The sequence below is a fragment of the Mirounga leonina genome, unplaced genomic scaffold (genome assembly GCF_011800145.1).
Source record: "Mirounga leonina isolate KUSES-001 unplaced genomic scaffold, KU_Mleo_1.0 Mir_82, whole genome shotgun sequence".
Lineage (NCBI taxonomy): Eukaryota > Metazoa > Chordata > Mammalia > Carnivora > Phocidae > Mirounga > Mirounga leonina.
Genome location: NW_023270825.1, coordinates 32,341,640 through 32,365,702, shown reverse-complemented (window position 1 = coordinate 32,365,702; position 24,063 = coordinate 32,341,640). Strand labels below are relative to the sequence as shown.

Here is a 24,063-nt window from a genome sequence, read left to right as displayed (position 1 = left end):
GAATTCTATACCAGAAATGTCTTAATTTTCTTCTTAAGTTCAGCTTGGGTAACATCATCAATGTTTATTTCTTCAGCTGCTGCTATTAATTAATTAACAATAACAATGATAATTAACATTTAATGTATTCAACATCTACTATATGCCAAGCACTGTGCATTGTATCCGAGAAGGAATTTAAGTAGTTTTATTTTTTTTTTTCTGATAAACTTACCCTTAGGTGCAACGAACTAACTTGCCATTGAACGAGAGGACAGACTCCTGCAGTTGGCTTCATTGCCACTAACTTTAAACACTCCTTCCATTCAGCCTTTTCTTTCCTTATTCCTAACTCCTGCATCATATTCTCTAGTCATTTCTAGATCCCTTTTCTCTTTAACTATTTTGGTGTCTTCCTTTCATCTGTCTCACTTCATGTGTCCCTGTCATATGGACACCAAAATGTGCCTTTTTCTGCCCTTTGCATTCTGTCTTATCACCCATTAGTTTTACAGGTAGCCATATTTATATTTAACCTACCTAGGCTTGATCTTCATCCATAGAGAAAGGGAGTATCCCCTGCCCATTCAGTTGGAAAGAATGTTTATTTACCTTGATGTTTAATTGAGCTGTGGACTCTGCCATTTAAATACTGATTCATTCTCCAATAGAACAGTCCTTTCAGAATTGGGAAGCTGGAGGACTACTTTTACTTTAGAACTTCAGAGTATAGTTTTAGGGGGAAAAAAGGCTGTTTGCCCCTGAATAGTTCTGAAAGGTTGTGTTGGGCTCTTGAAATTTATTTTGGAACTTTAGAAGTATGGAACTATTTATTGGGAACGTCTAGGCCAATCTTTGACATGAATAAGCTCTCTACCTGTCTTTGCTTTATTCTTTGGAATGAAAGAATGTATGAATCAAGCAGAACCTGTCTTTTGAGGTATCTCTTTTATGCATCACTGACATCTATGGTTTTGGGTCACCAGAATGCTAGCATAGGACCTAACATGTAGTAAGTGCTCAATAAATATAAATTGCCTTGGTAAATAATGGAATAAATGAATTATAGAGATTAAGAAGATAAAATGGTTTGGGCGCCTGGGTGGCTCAGTTGGTTAAGCGACTGCCTTCGGCTCAGGTCATGATCCTGGAGTCCCGGGATCGAGTCCCGCATCGGGCTCCCTGCTTGGCAGGGAGTCTGCTTCTCCCTCTGACCCTCCTCCCTCTCATGCTCTCTGTCTCTCATTCTCTCTCTCTCTCAAATAAATAAATAAAATCTTTAAAAAGAAAAAAAAAGTCTCAAAGAAGATAAAATGGTTTTTCTAGAAGTGATTGCTCCCCTCCAGCTAAAGATCATTTAACTGATGGCTGTACCAGCAGTAATCCTTATATATTGAAGTCAGATGCTTTGGTCAAGAAGAAAGAACCTTTTGGATATTTCATAAAAGACCTTTTATTCCTAGTTTTCCTATGAATACCTGGATGTGTTATCTTGAATAACTCTAATTAGGGTCCTTAGATCTCTTAGGTTACTTTAAATGCTTAGTCTCCTTCAAAAGTTCACTATTTCTGACAAATACCCTAATATAATTTTCTTGGTAAGTGTTGATATCACTTTACTCTGACATCAGGCTTATGTATGTGTGCAGTGCGTAATATTAGCATTTAGGCTGATAGATTGTTCACAAATACACATATCAAAGGTGGGGAAAATGTTGTTGTTGTTTTTTTTATAGAGTAGAAACTATAGTTCTCCCTTTCAGTAGTCTGCTCTTCTGGGTATCTGATGTGTTTGCAGTCATGGGGAAAGGAGGCAGAAATTTGATTCCTAATGAGGCTCCAAGCTCTTTCCTACTTTCTAACTTGAATTTAGTTTTATAACTTAATAGTGAGATTTCATCTGTTGAGCAAATATTAATTGAATACCAGCTCTCTACCAGGTTCTAAGCATTTAGGTTGCAGCAGTGAACAGGGGCTAGCTTTTAAACCTTTTATTTTGACATATTACAGTGAAGTTGGAAAAATATTACAAAGAGTTTTAGTATAATACCCTTCACTTAAATTCTCCAAATGTTAATTTTTATCACAGTTGCTTTACACACATACACATGCACGTATGCACACACTTTTTTCTCCTGAACCATTTTGGAACTGGAGACATGATGTCTTTTTATCCTTAAATGCTTCCATGTATGTTTCGTAAAAACAAGGACAGTCTCTTATTAGCCATGATACAGTTATTAAAATCAAGAAATTAACATTGATGTAATATTATTATCTAGTTTATAGATCTTATTTAGATTCTTCTAGTTGTTCTAATACCAGACTTTATAGCAAATTTAAATCCCTATTATATGTTGCATTCAGTTGCCATGCCTCTTACTCTCCTTTACTCTGGAACAGTTTACTGGTCATTCTTTGTCTTTTACAACATTGACGTATTTGATGAGTACAGGCCTGTTTTATAAACAGAGCTCCGTTTTGGGTTTGTCTAATGACTCCTATGATTAGATTCAAGTTAGACATTTGAGCAGTAATACCACAAAAGCAATATTTTGTCTTTATTCCTACGAGAAACACTGCATTCCTACTGATAACTTCAATTCCAATTCAGCACAATAGGGTTCATTCTGTCATGCTTCCTTTCCATATTTTTAGCTCCTATCTTTGACAGTGAGAAGCCAGCTCCATTATACTCAATATACTTACTTATTTACTCAATCCTAGGATACAAAGAAATCAGTTTGAGAATTGTTAGCCCATACATCTGTAAAAAGAAACCCTACAAAGTAGCATTCAGTATTTGTTTAGAGTGTTATTTTGCTTTTAGCCTAATAAATATGGTTGTATTTATGATACTGCAAATACTGTGTTTATAAGTTACTTGGGTTGGTTTCTATTCTCTGTCCTCTTGTATCCCTTCACCAAATGTAGTTGTGTTACTCATTTGAAATATGAGTTTGGTTCATTTGTTTCTGTTTACATTTCATTTTAAAGTTTTCTTCCATTCTTATTGAGTGTGTATGTGTTTGTGTAAAACATGCAGAGTTTCCAAAACTCAGAGCTGTACGAAAAAGTATACTCAGAGAAGAATCACCTCCCTTTCCTTCTGTGTCATTCCTATCTCCCTTTTTCACTCACCTCCTATAACTAATAATCTCTCTCATTTCTTATTCATTCTTCCTGTGTTTCTTTTTGCAGATATGTATGTTTTTCTTATTTGAACAGACACATTTATTTTTTTTTATTTCTTCTTCTTTCTTACACAAATGTAGCATACTATAAATACTCTTCTGTACTTTTTGCTTAATAATATATCCCTAAATCATTCCATATCATTTCATTAGATTTTCCTCATTCTTTTTTTCAACTGCATAGTACTCAGTTGTATCAATATATCATAAGATGATATTTTGAACCAATCTTTAATTGTAATAAGCATATTTTTTTCTCTTTAAGTTATAATCAGTTTGGAGAGCTAGTTGGGTCTTGGTGGTAATAGTGTATTGTAATAATCTCCCCAAACTCCACAGTTTAGTAATAACTAACAAGTGAAAAGTACTTTTTTACATATATAATGATTTTGGGTCTTAGTTTCCATATCTATAAAAACAAAGACGTTAGTCTAGATGATGTCTAACATCCTTTACATCTTGAATATTAAAAAAAGAAAAAAACCTGTGATTTGTTCAGTACAGCTAATTTGAAGACATGAGTATATTTTTAAACTCTTTTTAAAAAATTAAGATCTAATTTATATATAACATTTTATTAGTTTTAGGTGTACAGCATTAATGATTTGATACACATATAGGTTGCAAAATGATTACCACAATAAATTTAATTAACATCCATCACCACATAGAGTTACAATTTTTTTCTTGTGGTGAGAGCTTTTTATTTATTGAGGTATGATTGACATATATTAATTTCAGATGTACTACATAATGATTCAATATTTGTATATATTGTAAAATGATCACCATAAGTCTAGTTAACATCCATCACTAAACATAGTTATACATTTTTGTGTGTGTGTGATGAGACCTTTTAAGATTTATTCTCTTAGGGGCACCTGAGGGCTCAGTCGGTTAAGTGTCTGCCTTTGGCTCAGGTCATGATCTCAGTGTCCTGGGATCAAGCCCGGTGTCAGGCTCCCTGCTCATCAGGGAGTCTGCTTCTCCTTCTCCCCCTGCTCCTGCTCTCTCTCTCTCATGCATATGCACTCTCTCTCTAATAAATAAAAAAAATTATTGTCTTAGCAACTTTCAAAGATATAATACAATATTGTTAACTGTAGTCACATGTTAACTGTAGTCACATATATATATATATATACCCACACACACACACATATACAACTATAACCATGCTGTAGGTTATATCCTCAGGACTTAATTATCTTATAATAAAAGTTTGTAATTTTTGACACCCTTCACCCATTTTGCCCACCCCCTTCTGGAAGTCACCAGTCTGTTCTCTGTATTTATGAGCACTGTTGTTTTTGGTTTTGGTTAAATTTTAGATTTCACTTAAAAGTGGTATTGTGCAGTATTTGTTTTACTCTGACTTACTCACTTAGTGTAATCCTGCAAGGTTCATCCATGTTGTTGCAAATGACAGGATTTTCTCTTTTAATGGCTGAATAATACTCCATTACATATATATTCCAATATATATTATAATGTGTATATGTATTTATATATATATAAAATCACATTTTCCTTATCTATTCATCCATTGAAGGACACTTAGATTATTTCCATGTCCTGGCTATTGTAAATAATGCTGTAGTGAACATGGGGGTGCCAGTGTCTCTTTGAGATAGTGATTTCATTTCCTTTGGATTAATACCCAGAAGTGTAATTGCTGGATCATGTGGTAGTTCTATTTTGACTTTTTTGAGGAACTTCTATACTGTTTTCCATAGTGGCTGTATCAATTTAAAATCCCACCAACAGTGCACAAGGTTTCCTTTTCCCCCCACATCCTCCCCAGCACTTGTTATCTCTTGTCTTTTTGATAATAGCCATTGTAACAAGTGTGAGGTGATATCTCATTGTCATTTTAATTTGCATTTCCCTGATGATTAGTGATGTTGAGCATCTTTTCATGTACCAGTTGACCATTTGTATGTCTTCCTTGGGAAAATGTCTATCAGACCCTCTGACCACTTTTTAATTGAATTGTTTTTATCTTTGCTCTTGAGTTGTAGGAGTTCTTTATATATTTTGGATATTAACCCCTTATCAGCTATGTGGTTTGCAAATATTTTCTCCCATTTGGTAGGTTGCCTTTTCATTTTGTTGATAGTTTCTCTTGCTGTACAGAAACTTTTTAGTTTGATATAATCCCACTTATTTTTCCTTTTATGGCCTTTGCTTTTCAGGTCAATCCAAAAAATCATTGCCAAAACTGATGTTAAAGAGCTTACCCCCTATGTTTTCTCCCAGGATTTTTATGGTTTTAGGTCATATGTTCAAGTCTTTAATCCATTTTTAGTTAATTTCTGTGTATATAGTATAAGAAAGTAGTCCAGTTTCTTTTTTTCTTTTTTGCATGTGGCTGTCTAGTTTTCCCAGTGCCATTTATTGAGGAGACTGTCCCTTTTTCATTGTATATTCTTGGCTCCTTTGTCTAAATTAATTGACCATATATGTATGGGTTTATTTCTGGGCTCTCTATTCTTTTCTTTTGATCTATGTGTCTGTTTTTATGCCAATACCATACTGTTTTGATTACTATAGTTTTGTAAGATAGTTTGAAATCAGGGAGTGTGACACCGCCAGTTTTGTTCTTCTTTCTCAAGATTGCTTTGGTTATTCAGGGTCTTTTGTGGGTTTTTTATTTTATTTTATTTGTGTTCATAAAAACAATTTTTATGATTGTTCTATTCCTGTGAAAAATGCCTTTGGAATTTTGATGGGGGTTATGTTGAATCTGTAGCTTATTTTGGGTAGTATAGAAATATAAAGAATATGAATTATTCCAACCCATGAGTATGGAATATTTTTATATTTATTTGTGTCTTCTTCAGATTCTTTCATCAATGTCTTATAGTTTTCAGCATATAGGTATTTTATCTTTTTGGTGCAATTGTAGATGCAATTGTTTCTTGATTTCTCTTTCTGATAGTTCATTATTGTTATATAGAAATGCAACAGATTTTTGTATACTGACTTTGTACCCTGCAACTTTAGTGAATTCATTTATTAATTCTAATAGTTTTATTTTGGTGGAGTCTTTGTTTTCTGTATGTATCAGGTCAGACAGTTTTTACTTCTTCCTTTCTGATTTGGATGCCTTTTATTTCATTTTCTTGCCTAATTGCTTTGGCTAGGACTTTCAGCACTATATTGAATAAAACTGGTGAAGATGAGCATCCTTGTCTTGTTCCTGATCTTAGAGGAAAAGCTTTCAGTTTTTTACCATTGAGTATGATATTAGCTGTGGGCTTGTCCTTCATGGCCTTTATTATGTAGAGGTACATTCCCTCGATATCCATCTTGTTGAGAGTTTTTATCATGAATGGATGTTGAGTTTTGTCAAATGCTTTTTCTACATCCTATGATTAAGATGGGATCATATGATTTTTACCCTTCATTTTGTTAATGTGGTGTATTGCACTGATTGATATGCAGATGTTGAATCATCCTTGCATTCCTGGAGTAAATCCCACTTAATTACGGTATATGATCCTTTTAATGTATTGTTTAATTTGGTTTTTAATATTTTGTTGAGGAATTTTGCATCTAGTTCATTAGGAATATTGGCCTGCAATGTTATTTTCTTGTAGTGTCCTTCTCTTGTTTTGGTATCAGGGTAGGGCTAGTCTCATAAGATGATTTTGGAAGTGATCTTCCTCACCCCCTTAATAAATCCCTTGGGGGAATGAATGATTATTGATTTACTAACATATTTTTATATGAAATGAGTATCCAAGAACTCTGAACTTTTGAACATTTTAACATTATAAAAGCTTTTCCTTTATTCCACTTTCTTTTTTCCTTTCATTTCTCTATTTTTCTCTTCAGAGTTTACATTTTCCCTCTTCAATGAAATTTCCCTTTGTAGTATTGCAAGTAAACTGACATTTTCTTTAGTTTGATATGACAGCGGCAGAAGCATCTGAGCTTCCTTTTGCACTGTTGGTGGGAATACAAACTGGTATAGCCAATGAGTATCCAAGAACTCTGATGCTCTGCAGATAAACAGTATTAGTTTATATTTTTTACTATGTATATTAAGAGAAATCAACATCATTAAAGGCAAAAATTATTCCCTAATAGTGGTTCTGAAAAAAAGATGAAAACATGAACATATTGGAACCTAGAGGAAATGGATTACTTCCTAGAAATGCACAACCTACCAAGACTAAATCATGAAGAAATAAAAAATCTGAACAGATCAATTACTAGTAAGGAGATAGATTCTATAATCAGAAGTCTCCCAAGAAACAAAAGTCCCAAATCAGATGATTTCACTGGTAAATCCTACCTTGTGAGATGGAGAGCAATCATGTGATAATGGCAGCAAAGGATCAATAAACAATGCTAGATATAGAAATCTTGCTGAGTATTTAAAAATATAAGATCTTTATCATTATAAAAGTATAAGGTAAAATATCACACAGATACTTCCTGGATATTTGTAATGTCTACTAGAATTGGGTTACAGTATTATCCTTTGCCAGTAGATGACACTATCTGATATGAGTTCCTCTTAACAACCAGAATATTATATTCCTTACATTCCAGACCTCAAATACTTCTTAAAAATTAGTTTCCTTTATTATCTATTTTATAAAGTTGGAAGTCTATATTTCAAGTTTGTTGAAAATGAAGGTAATTTCAATTATCTTGAACATTTTAACATTATAAAAGCTTTTCCTTTATTCCACTTTCTTTTCTCCTTTCATTTCTCTATTTTTCTCTTCAGTTTACATTTTCCCTCTTCAATGAAATTTCCCTTTGTCTATAGTATTGCAAGTAAACTGACATTTTCTTTAGTTTGATATGACAGCAGCAGAAGCATCTGAGATTCCTTCAAACTTCAGCCTTACTTTGGCTCCAGTTTTTTCAGTTTTGAGTGCATACATTTTTTGAAATAGATATGTATTTCTTTTTTTTTCTTATAAAACTCAACACCCAAAAACCAAATAATCCAATTAAAAATGGGCAGAAGATATGAATAGGTATTTTTCCAAAGAGGACATACAGATGGCCAACAGACACATGAAAAGGTACTCAACATCACTGATCATCAGGGAGATACGAATCAAAACTACAATGAGATTTCACTTCACACCTGTTGGAGTGCCTAAAATCAACAGCACAAGAAACAACAGGTGTTGGTGAGGATGTGGAGAAAGGGGAACCCTTTTGCACTGTTGGTGGGAATACAAACTGGTATAGCCAACAGTATGGAGGTTGTTCAAAAAGTTAAAAATAGAACTACTATATGATCCAGCAATTGCATTAGTAGGTATTTACCCAATGAATACTAAAATACTAGTTCAAAGGGATACATGCACCCTGATGTTTATAGCAGCATTATCTGCAGTAACCAGCTTATGGAAACAGCCTAAGTGTGTATCAACTGATGAATGGATAAAGAAGATGTGAGATATATGTATACACACACACACACACACACAGACAATGGAGTATTAGTCATTCATAAAAAAGAATGAAATCTTGCCATATGCAATGATGTGGATGGAACTAGAGAGTATTATGCTAAGTGAAATAAGTCAGAGAAAGACAAATACCATATGATTTTACTCATATGTGGAATTTAAGAAACAAAACAGATGAGCAAAGGGAAAAAAAAGATAGAGGCAAACGAGGAAATACTCTTAACTATAGAGAACAAACTGTTGGTTACCAGAAGGGAGGGGGGTAGGGGAATGGGCATGGGGGTGGAGTGATGGGGATTAAGGAGTGTACTTGCTATGATGAGCACTGGGGGATGTATGGAAGTGTTGAATCACTATCTTGTACACCTGTAACTAATATTACACTGTATGCTAACTAACTGGAATTTAAATAAAAACTTAAAAAAAAATGAAGTAGATACTGTATTTCAATTGGATATTTCCCAAGTAATACTTACAGCACTTTAAAAAAAGCTAGGAGAAAGTATCAGTAAGTATTGATGTGAATCTCAATAGAGAAGAACTTCCTAAGCCTAAGGGCGATGGAAAAAATAAAATAAAAGATTAATAGATTTATGTGTTAAAATGTTAATATATATAATATATTTAAATACAAAAATAAAATCAAATTTAAAAGGCACACTTAAATTTTAGTTCTTTGGTTTGGTTTTGTTTAAAGATAATGCCTGATGCTGGGTATGATATGGTCACATTCATAAACTTCTGAGAGTATAAAATATTGTAACTTTACTGAAATGTAACTTGGTGTCATAATATCAGGGGTATTGAAATTACCCACAGCCTTTTTTTTTGACCTCAAGAATCTGTTAACAGAAAATCTATCTTGGGCGCCTGGGTGGCTCAGTCGTTAAGCGGCTGCCTTCGGCTCAGGTCATGATCCCAGAGTCCTGGGATCGAGTCCCACATCGGGCTCCCTGCTCAGTGGGAAGCCTGCTTCTCCCTCTCCCACTCCCCCTGCTTGTGTTCCTGCTCTCGCTGTCAAATAAATAAATAAAATCTTTAAAAAAAGAAAAGAAAAGAAAGGAAAATCTATCTTAAAGAAATAATCATATATGTGTATAAATATTTATATGCAAAGATATTTACTACAGTCTTATTTATAATAAAAAATAGCCAACAATCCAAATATTCCTCAGTGATTAAATATGTAATTGTATATTTATATAGTATAGTATATGAAGTCATTAAAATGTTTACAAAAAATTTTTTTTTTTTTTTAAGATTTTACTTATTTATTTGACAGAGAGAGAGTAAGCACAAGCAGGGGGAGTGGAAGGCAGGGGGAGAAGCAGGCTCCCCGCTGCGCAAGGAGCCCAATGTAGGGCTCGATCCCAGGACTCCAGGATCATGACCTGAGCCAAAGGCAGACACTTCACCGACTGAGCCACCCAGGCACCCCTACAAAAACTTTTAATAGAGTTTTAAAATACTTATGTTACAATGGTAATTAAGACAGAAAGTAACCTGCATAAAACATGAGCTCATGTATTTGGCAGAGAACAGAGAAGACTTGAAACACATACACCAATTGTGAGTGATTTTTCTTATATACTTTATGTATTTAAAAGTTTTTTTTCTTTAGGGATCATACACAATTTTTATGATAAAGAAAAGCTAGAAACAAAGAAGCAAAAAAAAAAAAAAAAACCACAAAAATAAAACAAAACCAATAACAACAAAAAAACACCAAAAAACCTCCATAGACTCCCAAATACAGAGAACAAACTGGTAGGTACCAGATGGGAGACAGGCAGGGGATGGGTGAAATAGATGAAGGGGATTGAGAGGTATACATTTCCAGTTATAAAATAAGTAAGTCATGGAGGTGAAATGTACAGCATAGGGAATATAGTCAATAATACTCTAATATCGTATGGTGACAGACGGGGACTATACTTATGTGGAGCACTGAGTAATGTATAGAATTGTTGAATCAGTATGTTGTAAACCTGAAACTAATATAACATTGTATATTATACTTAAATTAAAAAAAAGAAAAAGAAAAGCTAATGGATGTCATTTTGTAAGGAGTGTTTCTTCCCTGGGCGCCTGGGTGGCTCAGTTGGTTAAGCGACTGCCTTCGGCTCAGGTCATGATCCTGGAGTCCGGGGATCGAGTCCCGCATCCCGCTACCCCCTCTTATGCTCTCTCTCTCTCTCTCTCTCACTCTCTCTCAAATAAATAAATAAAATCTTTAAAAAAAATTAAAAATTAAAAATTAAAAAAAAAAAAGGAGTGTTTCTTCCTTTGGACCCGGTCACATAAATCTGTTGACTTGCTGTATATTCTAAAAATATAATAAAAAATACAGAAAGATTATTCACTAAGTAATTTATTGTCATATACATAATAGTGAAATTTTGAAAGCAACCTAATATTATGAGAATTAAGAATGATGGTTCAGTTATAGGAAAGAATTTCATGTTTGCAAAGAATTTGTAATGGTGTGATGAAGCATCATAATTAAGGGGAAAATTTATAAAATTGTACATACAATTGGGATCTTAAACTGTTAATGATGCAATGAAAGACGTATGTAAGGAAATACAGAAAAATGTTAGTCTTCCTGCTGGATAGATAATATAAATAATTTCAAAACTTTTTGCTTTTCTTGCTTTTCCATTTTTCTGAAAGATATGTGTATATATATAGTGTTTTAATTAAGGGAAAAGCACTGAAAAATAGACTTATAATAGAGACTACGTTTGATGTGAAACATGACATGAAAAATTTCAGATGATTAATTCTTCAAGCAATTTATTATATGTTCCTAAAAAGAAACAAGACAGGAAAAAATGGAAAAATGTTAGACTGTTGTGCAGAGGTGATTAAATATATTTTGTTTACTCATATGGCAAAGCATACTCATTCACCAAACTTTGAGAATACCTTCTAGGTTAAGAACAAACTACTACATACTCAGGGTATATCTACACAAAGAAGGCATGATCCTTGACCCCAGAGGTCTTAGGATCTAGTAGGGAAGATAAAAGATGTTCACAAAGAATTAAAGCTAACACATTTAAGTTGAGCTAAAGCATGAGAAAGTATTCTGGAAGTCCAAAGGAAATAGTCACTCTGGGAGGATCAGAAGATTCTGTGGAAAGAGTGGCATTCAGATGGGCTCTTAGAGAATGGGTCTGATTATAGTAGTTAGAAATAAAAGGGAATGTGATCCAGGCAGAGCAAAGACACAGTCAAAGAAATAAAGGTGAGAAAACATGGGAGCAGTTTCTAGATCAGTGAAAATTCTTTTTTAAATAACTTTTTATAACACTTTAAATTTATAATCTAGTGGTTTCAGTATTATTTACAGAGTTGCACAACCATCACCAATAATCTAATTTTGGAACATTTTATTTTATTTCTGAGAGGGAGAGAGAGAAAGAGAGAGAGAGAAGGGGCAAAGGGAGAGAGAGAGAGAAAGAATCTTAAGCAGGATCCATGCCCAGTGTGGAGCCCAATGCCGGGTTTGATCTCACAACCCAGAGATCATGACCTGAGCTGAAATCAGGAGTTGGACACTTAACCAGATGAGCCACCCAGGTGCCCCTAATTTTGGAACATTTTATAACATTTTCATTACCCTAAAAAGAAACTCTACACCCATTAGTAGTCACTCCCCATTTCTCCTACTCTTCAGACCCTGGCAACCACTAGTCTATTTTCTGTCTGTATGGATTTCCTTATTCTGGACATTTTATATAAGTGGAATCATACAATATGTGCCCTTTTGTGACTAACCTTTTTCACTTAGCATGAGGTTCATCCATGTTTTAGTATGTATCAGTACTTAATTTTTTTTTATTGCCAAATATTATACTGTATGGATATACCGCATTTTATTTATTCATTCATCAGTTGATAAGGCATTTGGGCTGTTTCCATTTTTTAGCTATTATGAACAGTGGTGCTATGAATATGTGTAAGTTTTTGTATGGACATGTTTTCAGTTCTCTTGGGTTTATATCTAAGTGGGAATAGGTGGATCATCTAGTAAATTCTTGATTGTCACAAGCCTTTGGTTAATTTGTAAAGTTCTGGGAGAGTTGATTTTGACATTTGCCAGCATTCTTGTTGCTTTTATGAATGGGCAACAAGATTTTTTCTAAGATCTTTTTAAAGATCATTGCACTGCCATTCTGAAATTGCTTCTCCTGAATGCTCTGTTTCCATGCCATGAGATGACTTGGTAGCAGATTGCTAGTGTGCCTTTAAAAAAAATGCTTCTGAGCAAGGGTACCACCTGCTATGCCTTGGTTAGAGCTGTCTATGCCTTAGAAACTGGAGCAGGGCATACAGATGCCTCAGTGTATTTAGGCATACCTTCTACAGACCGATGAAAATAATTTTGTGGGGAAAGCATGGCAGCATGACACAGTGGGTGGACCTGTGGATATGGAAGGAAATGTTGAAGGGAATATCAAACTTTGCTATTGCTTGTTTGAAATTGGGCTGCTATCAGTTCCCTTGTCTCTAACTGGGATAATATTACTTGTCCATAAAAGAAGTGTTTTCTGGGCATAGAGGCACTTTTTCCACACCTTTTCTTCCCAGACTGGGGAGCTGAATGCAGAATTCCTTTAGTGGTGACATTTCAGTAGCCAGGGACAGAAATCAAGTATCTTATCTTGATAAATATTTTATCAAGTGTCTTACCAAGTATGAGTAAGAATTGAATGAACTGGAGAAGTTTAAACGGGAGGAGAGTGAATATAAGGGGATAATAGGGCATCTCTCTTCAAAAAGCTAAAAAGATTGGCACATAGAATGCAGAATAAATTTATTTAAATTTCTGTTGAAGACAGTATTAGGACCACCGGATCAAAGTTATAGGAAGGTGGATTTTTAGCTCTTTCTAGAAAGGGACCTGGTAATTAGAGCTGGCTTCTTCTGTTCAAAAGTAGTTAGCATGAGCTACTTCTTAGGGGGTTGTCAAAGGAATTCCTGATTGAGAGAAAGTTTGAATTAACTTATCTAAGGACCTTGCTTATTTAAAGACTACATCTAGTATTTTTCATGTGTTGTAATACCTATGAAGAGAAGTGACTTGCCCTAGATTCTTGTTTAAAAAAACTTTAGTTCATTTCTATTACTTACTACTCAAAAGTGAAATTTTTCTTTAAGACTATAAGGGACCTCGGGCACCTAGGTGGCTTAGTTGGTTAAGCATCTGCCTTTGGCTCAGGTCATGATCCCAGGGTCCTGGGATCGAGTCACACATCGGGCTCCCTGCTTGGTAGGGAGTCTGCTTCTCCCTCTGCTTCTGCCCTCCCCACTGCTCGTGCTCTTTCACGCTCTTTCTCTCTCAAATAAGTAAATAAAATCTTAAAAAAAAAAAAAAGAATATAAAGGACCTCTCAGAATTGAAGGAATAGTTGTGCAGCTAGCCTCAGAAAAAAAGAACAAAGTTGTGAGAAACTCAGGTGAACCTTTGCTTTAATACTCTGCCCCACTGACTTGTTTAATTTCCAAATACCAGTTTATGTGCCTCTGATTTCAAATTTTCATATGAGATGCTCTCATTGCCTTTGTTTGAATCATGAGTTTACCCTTGATCCAATCAGCTATAGACAAGGAGAAAGGGTCATATAATAGAAACTAGATTAAAATGGCAGCAGGCCCAGGCTTTTTCCTCTGTACTGTGGCCAATAGCTCTAAGAGGGGAGATGGAGTAAGTCATGGGCTAGACACTTCCCAAAATATTTCATTTTCAAAAATGTCAGTGGTAGAATTAAAGCCAGGATTTGGGCTGTTTGAGTCTGTTCTGGACAACTAGTATTTATTATGTAACTATCGTGTGCAAGGTGCCGTGCTAGATGATGGGCAGAATGTAGAATACAAGACATGGTCCCTGGCCTCAGGGTACTTATAATCACTGTCCACTAGGCTGTTCATTATTTAATAGGTTATCTTGCTTAGGTTTCACTTTGGGAGGACTAACCTACTGATTGTGTAGAGGCTCCATATAAACTTGAGAATGTTTCAAGTTGTATATTAAAGACATTTGCTTTTTTTAAATGTCCACACATGTACTATTTGTATAGACCAATGCTAAAAGACTATCTTAATCTCAAATTGCAAAAAAAGCGAAACATCCAATCTTTCCTCCCCAAACAAAAATATGACTTATATGTCTTATAATTGCTGGGAATATATCACATTAAAATGTGTGTTTATTTTTATATGTACATAAGGTGGAAGATAACAAATGTTTTAAGTGTCTGTGAGCTACCCAGTATACTAGGTATGTCAGATATATAAAATACACATGATGTACAAATATTATATGAAGTATTATACATATTCTAGTCCTTCATTCGAATGATATATATATTTTAATTGAATGGCTAAGAATATTTTATTATAATATAAATATATATTATAAACACAGGATGTCTGTATTTAAGGGGCATTTAGGTTTGCAGTGTTCGAAGGGTGTCATTTCTGGTGTATATTAAGCTCTTATTTTTTCTACCAAAGGAACAGTTTATCAACAGAACATGATAAAGTAAAAATAAAAAGCCTGTAGTCTTTTTTTCTTCCTAAATAAAGATGAACAAGATTGTCTAAGTGGGATGTCATATTTAAAACCTTATAAAGATAATTAGTAGCTAACTTAGCAAATTGTTTGGATGTTTTCTAAGAGACCAACTTTAGCTATGATACAGAGATATTTGATTTCCACTTGAGTAGGTCATTGGTATATTTAACTATAACTTTGGTCTATTTAAAATCCTGGATTTATTTTAAATGGCTATCCAAATTTTCATGCTAGAAAGGCGTTAACATACTATACTTTCTTGCTTTTGGAATCTTTATGGTCTTAGGACCTAACCAACTTTGCCATGGATATTTCTCAGAGCCTGTTTTTTCCAAAATAATAATTTTCTTTTTGAGTCCAGTATGCATTTTAATTCAGTTGTTTTCCATTGTTCACATGTTAACTTTCCACTCTGTCAGTGTGATTTCAGGAAAGGAGCGCTTGGGATGCATGTTCAATCAGAACTTGTGCAGGCAAATTATTACTCACCCTACTTTTAAAGTTTCATGTGGTCTTCACAATTATGTTTAAATTGTAGTCACATTCTGCTTAGAAACTTATGGTTCCATTGATTTTCATAATATTTGTGGCCTTTTAAAAAATGTTCATCAAGGGTGGCTCAGTTGGTTAAGCATCTATCTTCGGCTCAGGTCATGATCCCAGGGTCCTGGGATCGAGCCCTGCATCGGGCTCCCTGCTCAGCGGGAAGCCTGCTTCTCCCTCCGCCACTCCCCCTGCTTGTGTTCCCTCTCTCGCTGTCTCTCTCTCTGTCAAATAAATAAATAAAATCTTAAAAAAAAATGTACATCAATCCCACAGAGCTCTTAAGCTCTACTTGAGAGCAGTATTTAGCATTTACTTCTCCCTGAACTCTGATATGTTTGAGGAAGCAGAGGATACCATAGTATGTAGTTTTCCCTTCATTATTAGTTGTAACATGTGTATCACTAGCGGTATAAGCTAATATTTTAGAATTAGAATGAGCCTGCCTATCTCAATGAAATCTAAATATTGTAGTTGATTTTTCATTGCTGTTGCACCCAATGTCATGTGAACTAAAAAACATTAAAAGATAGAAGACAAAAATTTTTTTAAGTGTATATTTTTTCTCACTTTATAGGATATTGGACTGCATCTATGCCACCTATTTTAAAACACATTTTATTCATTCCTCTCTGTTTCGAAAAAGATTTCCAGTATGTCCCCTCCCTCACTCCTCCCCCCTCCCGCCCCCAACACACACACACACCTCTCTTGGAAATCAAAGGCCATGCCTTTTTCCCCTTTCTCCCCCATCTTCCACACCTGCCTAAAATTATATTCTGCATGCATTAAAATGATAATTATATAATATGGTGGTTACTAGGTAGTTCACAAATTTCCTGAAGAACAGGTAGGAAGAACAAATGAGGTCCTTCTGTGATAAGGAAAGATTAGAACAGTAAATTATGACATCAAGAGACTAGCCTTAGTGTTCTTACTCAATCATTACTTTTGTAAACTTGTAAACTTCCCCCCACATTGTTACTTTTCTGTTTCATGCCTTAATTTTCCTATTTGCAAAATGAGAATAGAAACAGTTGCTTCCCATTTACTTTATAGAGAATTTATGAATGGACTAGTATTTCCTTCCCCAGATGTATTAACTTAATCTTATTTGTATATTTTCTGTCCATACTTCTGATTCCCTAATATCTGATTGTATATATATTCCATTCTTTTATTTACATTCTTTTCCTTTTCTGGGATTTTTCAAAATCAAAGCATGTTAATCACATTCCATAATGCACTTGAGTACTCAAGATACTTTTCAGATATGGGCAGATGTTTGAATATCTGCATTTGTTTTGAGTGTCCATCAAAACCTAGGCCCCACACCATTGAAGGGGATACCAAAAGGGGTGTCCCCAGTCGGAAGTGCAGATAGCTCAAGGTCAGTGTTTCAGCCTTTTTTTGAAAATCTCTCTCTGGTCTACTCAGATACCTTCTTTTCTTTTAACCTAAGTGATCATTTATGAGATAATGCCGTCACTGAGGGTTGAATTTGGTGGTCTCTTTAAGAGCATTAAAAAGTTCGGTTTCTCAGTTGAAGAACAGATGTTTTACCACAAGGCTTAATATATATATATATTAAGTGTGTGTATATATATATATATATATACACACACACACACACACACAAACACGTGTGTGTGTGTGTGTGTAGTCTGTCTGATACTGATTGAGAAAAGAAAAATAGTTTAGTAGTCAATATCTGGTGTCACCATTAATTACAGATAAACTATTAACATTTAAATGTCAACTTAAGAGGAAAAAAGAAGACATTGAAATGTAGACACAAATTGTTCATTGATAGAATTTTGTTGAAGGTCAGAGTCAAAGTAATGCCTAACCATTTATAAGGCTGTGCAGAAAACCTGGCCCTGATATGATTTATGAAGTCCAATGAGAACAAGTACTTAGTTGAAGCCCAGAGGTCTTTAGCACTAACATGACCTTAAAAAATTACCTTGTCCTGGTAGCTTTTAAAGTCAGGAGTTACCAGTTAAAGTCTCTATTACTTTAATATGGCTCTTACAGAACCTAAAAATTTTTGTCCTATAATGAGATACCTAAAGGATGTAATTGTTAAAGAAAAAAGTAAAAAATAAATAAATAAATAAATAAAGGATGTAATTGTTTAGTACTCTTTGAGTACTAAAGAGAGTGTTCCAGAGATCATAGGGTTTGAGTTGGCATAACTGATACTGAGGGTGTTTTAATTTAATTTTTTCTTTTCTTTCAGAAGGTGGCCAAAGAATCAAATGCTTCTTGAGCCTACTCCTAGAATGTGTGGGTAGAGCTGTGGTCCTAGCTTGGAAGAGCAATTCTCAAATTTCTTTTAGCTGTGGCCTTGGGACATGTGTCCAGGTCACACAGTCACATCATTAAATGATACAATGTAGAATTATTTAGAAAGAGAGGAGCTAGGGCAGAATCTTATTTTCTGGCATTTAAAGTTGGAACCACCTATGTCAAAACTTCTGCATTTATATGTATTTCCTACTGATAGACAAATAAATTAGACAAAAACATCTAATTTTCCCGCTTATTCATAATTAAGGAAAGTTAGTTAGGAGTTATTAATTAAACCTTAATGCTGCCTCTTTCATTTCAAGTCCTATACTGATTTGAAGAGAAAGTTATTGAGAAAAAAGTTGGCATAGAGTGGGGTTTTTTTTAGATTTATTTTTATTTTATTGTATTTTTTATGTTATGTTAATCACCATACATTACATCATTAGTTTTTGATGTAGTGTTCCATGAGTCATTGTTTGTGCATAACACCCAGTGCTCCATGCAGAACGTGCCCTCTTTAATACCCATCACCAGGCTAACCCACCCCCCCACCCCCCTCCCCTCTAGAACTCTCAGTTTGTTTCTCAGAGTCCATAGTCTCTCATGGTTCGTCTCCCCCTCCGATATCCCCCCCTTCATTTTTCCCATCCTGCTATCTTCTTCTTCTTTTTTTTTTTTTTAACATATAATGTATTATTTGTTTCAGAGGTACAGGTCTGTGATTCAATAGTTTTACACAATTCACAGCACTCACCATAGCACATACCCTCCCCAATGTCTATCACCCAGCCACCCCATCCCTCCCACCCCCCATCACTCCAGCAACCCTGAATTTGTTTCCTGAGATTAAGAATTCCTCATATCAGTGAGATCATATGATACATGTCTTTCTCTGATTGACTTATTTCGCTCAGCATAATACCCTCCAGTTCCATCCACGTCGTTGCAAATGGCAAGATTTTGGTTTTTTGATGGCTGCATAATATTCCATTGTATATATATACCACATATTCTTTATCCATTTATCTGTCAATGGACATCTTGGCTCTTTCCATAGTTTGGCTATTGTGGACATTGCTGCTATAAACATCGGGTGCACCCTTCGGATCCCTACATTTGTATCTTTGGGGTAAATACCCAGTAGTGCAATTGCTGGGTCGTAGGGTAGCTCTATTTTCAACTTTTTGAGGAACCTCCATACTGTTTTCTAGAGTGGCTACACCAGCTTGCATTCCCACCAACAGTGTAGGAGGGTTCCCCTTTCTCCGCATCCCCGCCGACATCTGTCATTTCCTGACTTGTTAATTTTAGCCATTCTGACTGGTGTGAGGTGGTATCTCATTGAGGTTTTGATTTGGATTTCCCTGATGCTGAGTGATGTTGAGCACTTTTTCATGTGTCTGTTGGCCATTTGGATGTCTTCTTTGGAAAAATGTCTGTTCATGTCTTCTGCCCATTTCTTGATTGGATTCTTTGTTCTTTGGGTGTTGAGTTTGATAAGTTCTTTATAGATTTTGGATGCTAGCCCTTTATCTGATATGTCATTTGCAAATATCTTCTCCCATTCTGTCGGTTGTCTTTTGGTTTTGTTGACTGTTTCCTTTGCTTTGCAAAAGCTTTTTATCTTGATAAAGTCCCAATAGTCCATTTTTGCCCTTGCTTCCCTTGCCTTTGGTGATGTTTCTAGGAAGAAGTTACTGCGGCTGAGGTCGAAGAGGTTGCTGCTTATGTTCTCCTTTAGGATTTTGATGGACTCCTGTCTCAATTTAGGTCTTTCAACCATTTGGAGTCTATTTTTGTGTGTGGTATAAGGAAATGGTCCAGTTTCATTCTTCTGCATGTGTCTGTCCAGTTTTCCCAACACCATTTGTTGAAGAGACGGTCTTTTTTCCATTGGACATTCTTCCCTGCTTTGTGGAAGATTAGTTGACCATAGAGTTGAGGGTCCATTTCTCTTTCTTCTGTCTTGTTGTTGGTGTATAGAAATGCAATTGATTTCTGTGCATTGATTTTATATCCTGCCACTTTACTGAATTCCTGTATGAGTTCTAGCAGTTTTGGGGTGGAGTCTTTTGGGTTTTCCACATAAAGTATCATATCATCTGCAAAGAGTGAGGGTTTGACTTCTTCTTTGCCAATTTGGATGCCTTTTATTTCTTTTTGTTGTCTGATTGCTGTGGCTAGGACTTCTAATACTATGTTGAACAGCAGTGGTGATAGTGGACATCCCTGCCGTGTTCCTGACCTTAGGGAGAAAGCTCTCAGTTTTTCCCCATTGAGAATGATATTCGCTGTAGGTTTTTCATAGATGGCTTTTATGATATTGAGGTATGTACCCTCTATCCCTATACTCTGAAGATTTTGATCAAGAAAGGATGCTGTACTTTGTGAAATGCTTTTTCTGCATCTATTGAGAGGATCATATGGTTCTTGTTCTTTCTTTTATTAATGTATTGTATCACATTGATTGATTTGTGGATGTTGAACCAACCTTTCAGCCCAGGGATAAATCCCACTTGGTCATGGTGAATAATCCTTTTAATGTACTGTTGGATCCTGTTGGCTAGTATTTTGGTGAGAATTTTTGCATCCATGTTCATCAAGAATATTGGTCTGTAATTCTCCTTTTTGATGGGGTTTTTGTCTGGTTTTGGGATCAAGGTAATGGTGGCCTCATAAAACGAGTTTGAAAGTTTTCCTTCCATTTCTATTTTTTGGAACAGTTTCAGAAGAATAAGTATTAATAAGAATAAGTATTAATTAAGTATTAAGTATTAATTCTTCTTGAAATGTTTGGTAGAATTCCCCTGGGAAGCCATCTGGCCCTGGGCTCTTGTTTGTTGGGAGATTTTTGATTACTGCTTCAATTTCCTTAGTGGTTATAGGTCTGTTCAGGTTTTCTATTTCTTCCTGGTTCGGTTTTGGTAGTTGATACATCTCTAGGAATGCATCCATTTCTTCCAGATTATCTAATTTGCTGGCATACAGTTGCTCATAATATGTTCTTATAATTGTTTGTATTTCTTTGGTGTTGGTTGTGATCTCTCCTCTTTCATTCATGATTTTATTTATTTGGGTCATTTCTCTTTTCTTTTTGATAAGTCTGGCCAGGGGGTTATCAATCTTATTAATTCTTTCAAGGAACCAGCTCCTAGTTTCGTTGATCTGTTCTACTGTTCTTTTAGTTTCTATTTCATTGATTTCTGCTCTGATCTTTATGATTTCTCTTCTCCTGCTGGGTTTAGGCTATATTTGCTGTTCTTTCTCCAGCTCCTTTAGGTGTAGGGTTAGGTTGTGTATTTGAGACCTTTCTTGTTTCTTGAGAAAGGCTTGTATTGCTATATATTTTCCTCTTAGCTCTGCCTTTGCTGCATCCCAAAGATTTTGAACAGTTGTGTTTTCATTTTCATTGGTTTCCATGAATTTTTTAAATTCTTCTTTAATTTCCTGGTTGACCCATGCATTCTTTAGTAGGATGCTCTTTAGCCTCCATGTATTTGAGTTCTTTCTGACTTTCCTCTTGTGATTGAGTTCTAGTTTCAAAGCATTGTGGTCTGAAAATATGCAGGGAATGATCCCAGTCTTTTGGTACCAATTGAGACCTGATTTGTGACCTAGGATGTGATCTATTCTGGAGAATGTTCCATGGGCACTAGAGAAGAATGTGTATTCTGTTGCTTTGGGATGGAATGTTCTGAATATATCTGTGAAGTCCATTTGGTCCAGTGTGTCATTTAAAGTCTTTATTTCCTTGTTGATTTTTTGCTTGGATGATCTGTCCATTTCAGTGAGGGGGGTGTTAAAGTCCCCCACTATTATTGTATCGTTGTCGATGTGTTTCTTTGCTTTTGTTATTAATTGGCTTATATAATTGGCTGCTCCCACGTTAGGGGCATAGATATTTACAATTGTTAGATCTTTTTGTTGGATAGACCCTTTAAGTATGATATAGTGTCCTTCATCATCTCTTTTTATAGTCTTTGGTTTAAAAATCTAATTTGTCTGATATAAAGATTGCCACCCCAGCTTTATTTTGGTGTCCATTAGCATGGTAAATGGTTTTCCACCCCCTCACTTTCAATCTGGGGGTGTCTTTGGGTCTAAAATGAGTCTCTTGCAGATGGCATATCGATTGGTCTTGTTTTTTTTATCCAATCTGATACCCTGTGTCTTTTGATTGGGGCATTTAGCCCATTTATATTCAGGGGAACTATTGAAAGATATGAATTCAGTGCCATTCTATTGCCTGTAAGGTGACTGTTACTGTATATCATCTGTGTTCCTTTCTGGTCTATGTTACTTTCAGGCTCTCTCTTTGCTTAGAGGACCCCTTTTAATATTTCTTGTAGGGCTGGTTTCGTGTTTGCAAATTCCTTTAGTTTTTGTTTGTCCTGGAAGGTTTTTATCTCTCCTTCTATTTTCAGTGACAGCCTAGGTGGATAGAGTATTCTTGGCTGCATATTTTTCTCATTTAGTGCTCTGAATATATCCTGCCAGTCCTTTCTGGCCTGCCAGGTCTCTGTGGATAGGTCTGTTGCCAATCTAATGTTTCTACCATTGTAGGTTACAGATCTCCTGAGCTGCTTTCAGGATTTTCTCTTTGTCTCTGAGACTCGTAAGTTTTACTATTAGATGTTGGGGTGTTGACCTATTTTTATTGATTTTTGAGGGGGGTTCTCTGTGCCTCCTGGATTTTGATGCCTGAAGTTTCCTTCCCCAAATTAGGGAAGTTCTCTGCTATAATTTGCTCCAATATACCTTCTGCCCCTCTCTCTCTTTCTTCTCCTTCTGGGATCCCAATTATTCTAATATTGTTTCGTCTTATGGTATCACTTATCTCTCAAATTCTGCCCTCGTGATCCAGTAGTTGTTTATCTCTCTTTTTCTCAGTTTCTTTATTTTCCATCATTTGGTCTTCTATATCATGAATTCTCTTTTCTGCCTCATTTATCCTTGCAGTTAGAGCCTCCATTTTTGATTGCACCTCATTAATAGGCTTTTTGATTTTTGATTTTGGTTAGATTTTAGTTCTTTTATTTCACCAGAAAGGGTTTCTCTAATATCTTCCATGCTTTTTTCAAGCCCAGGTAGTATCTTTAAAATCGTCATTCTGAACTGTAGTTCTGACATCGTACTAATGTCCGCATTGATTAGGTCCCTGGGAGTCGGTACTGCCTCTTCTTCTTTTTGTTGAGGTGATTTTTTCTGTCTTGTCATTTTGTCCAGAGGAGAATAGATGAATGAGAGAAGAAAATGGTAACAGAGTAACAACGACCACAGAAAAATATACACTAAACAAATCAGAAGAGACCTGAAACCAGGGGAAAAGAAAGATAAAGAAAGAAAAAAGAAAAAAAGATTAAAAAAAAAAAACCAACCAACCAAACAAACAAACAAAAAACCAGGATATGATCAAATATGATCAGGCTGGTGCATAGATCAGTGCCACACACTAGATTTTGGGTGTATTTTGTCTGTTAGAAGAAAGTGCCTCCCAAAACGTTAAAGAAAGAAAAACTTATATATGTACAAAAATAAGTGTAAATATGATGAAGGGATGGAATATGACTGTAAAGATGAAAATTATAAAAGATTTTATAAAAGGAATCGATTAGATAAGAAGTTGGTTGAAAAAAGAAAGAAGAGGTTTAAAAAAAAAGGGAGAGAGTGTGATCAGGCAGGAGACTAGAGCAAAGCCATACACTAGAGATTTAGGGTATATTTTGGTCTGTTAGAAGAAACTGTATCCCAAAATTTTAAAGAGAGAACAACTTATATATATATGCACCAAAAATAAGGTTAACTACTCTGAAAGGGTAGAATATGACTCTTAAAATAAAAAATAAGAGATTTTTAAAAAAGGGATTGATAAGATGTTGGTTGAAAAAGGGAAAAAGAAAAATTAAAAAAAAAAGAGAAAGTTAAAAAAGATTAACTTTGAAAGACTAAAGAATCATGGGAAAAAAGCCATGAATTCTATGTGCAGTATTCCCCTAGCGCTGGAGTTCTGCTGTTCTCATTGATC

The 24,063-nt window shown here is 35.1% G+C and overlaps 1 protein-coding gene and 1 long non-coding RNA gene across 6 annotated transcripts in view; both read left to right on the top strand.

Moving 5' to 3' along the window:
* RAD51B (RAD51 paralog B) overlaps positions 1 to 24,063 on the top strand; it is a 561,756-nt gene that overhangs the window by 183,179 nt on the left and 354,514 nt on the right. The window lies entirely within an intron of this gene.
* Positions 1 to 24,063, top strand: part of LOC118002692 — a 225,311-nt gene that overhangs the window by 95,151 nt on the left and 106,097 nt on the right. The gene's annotated exons all lie outside the window — the stretch shown is intronic.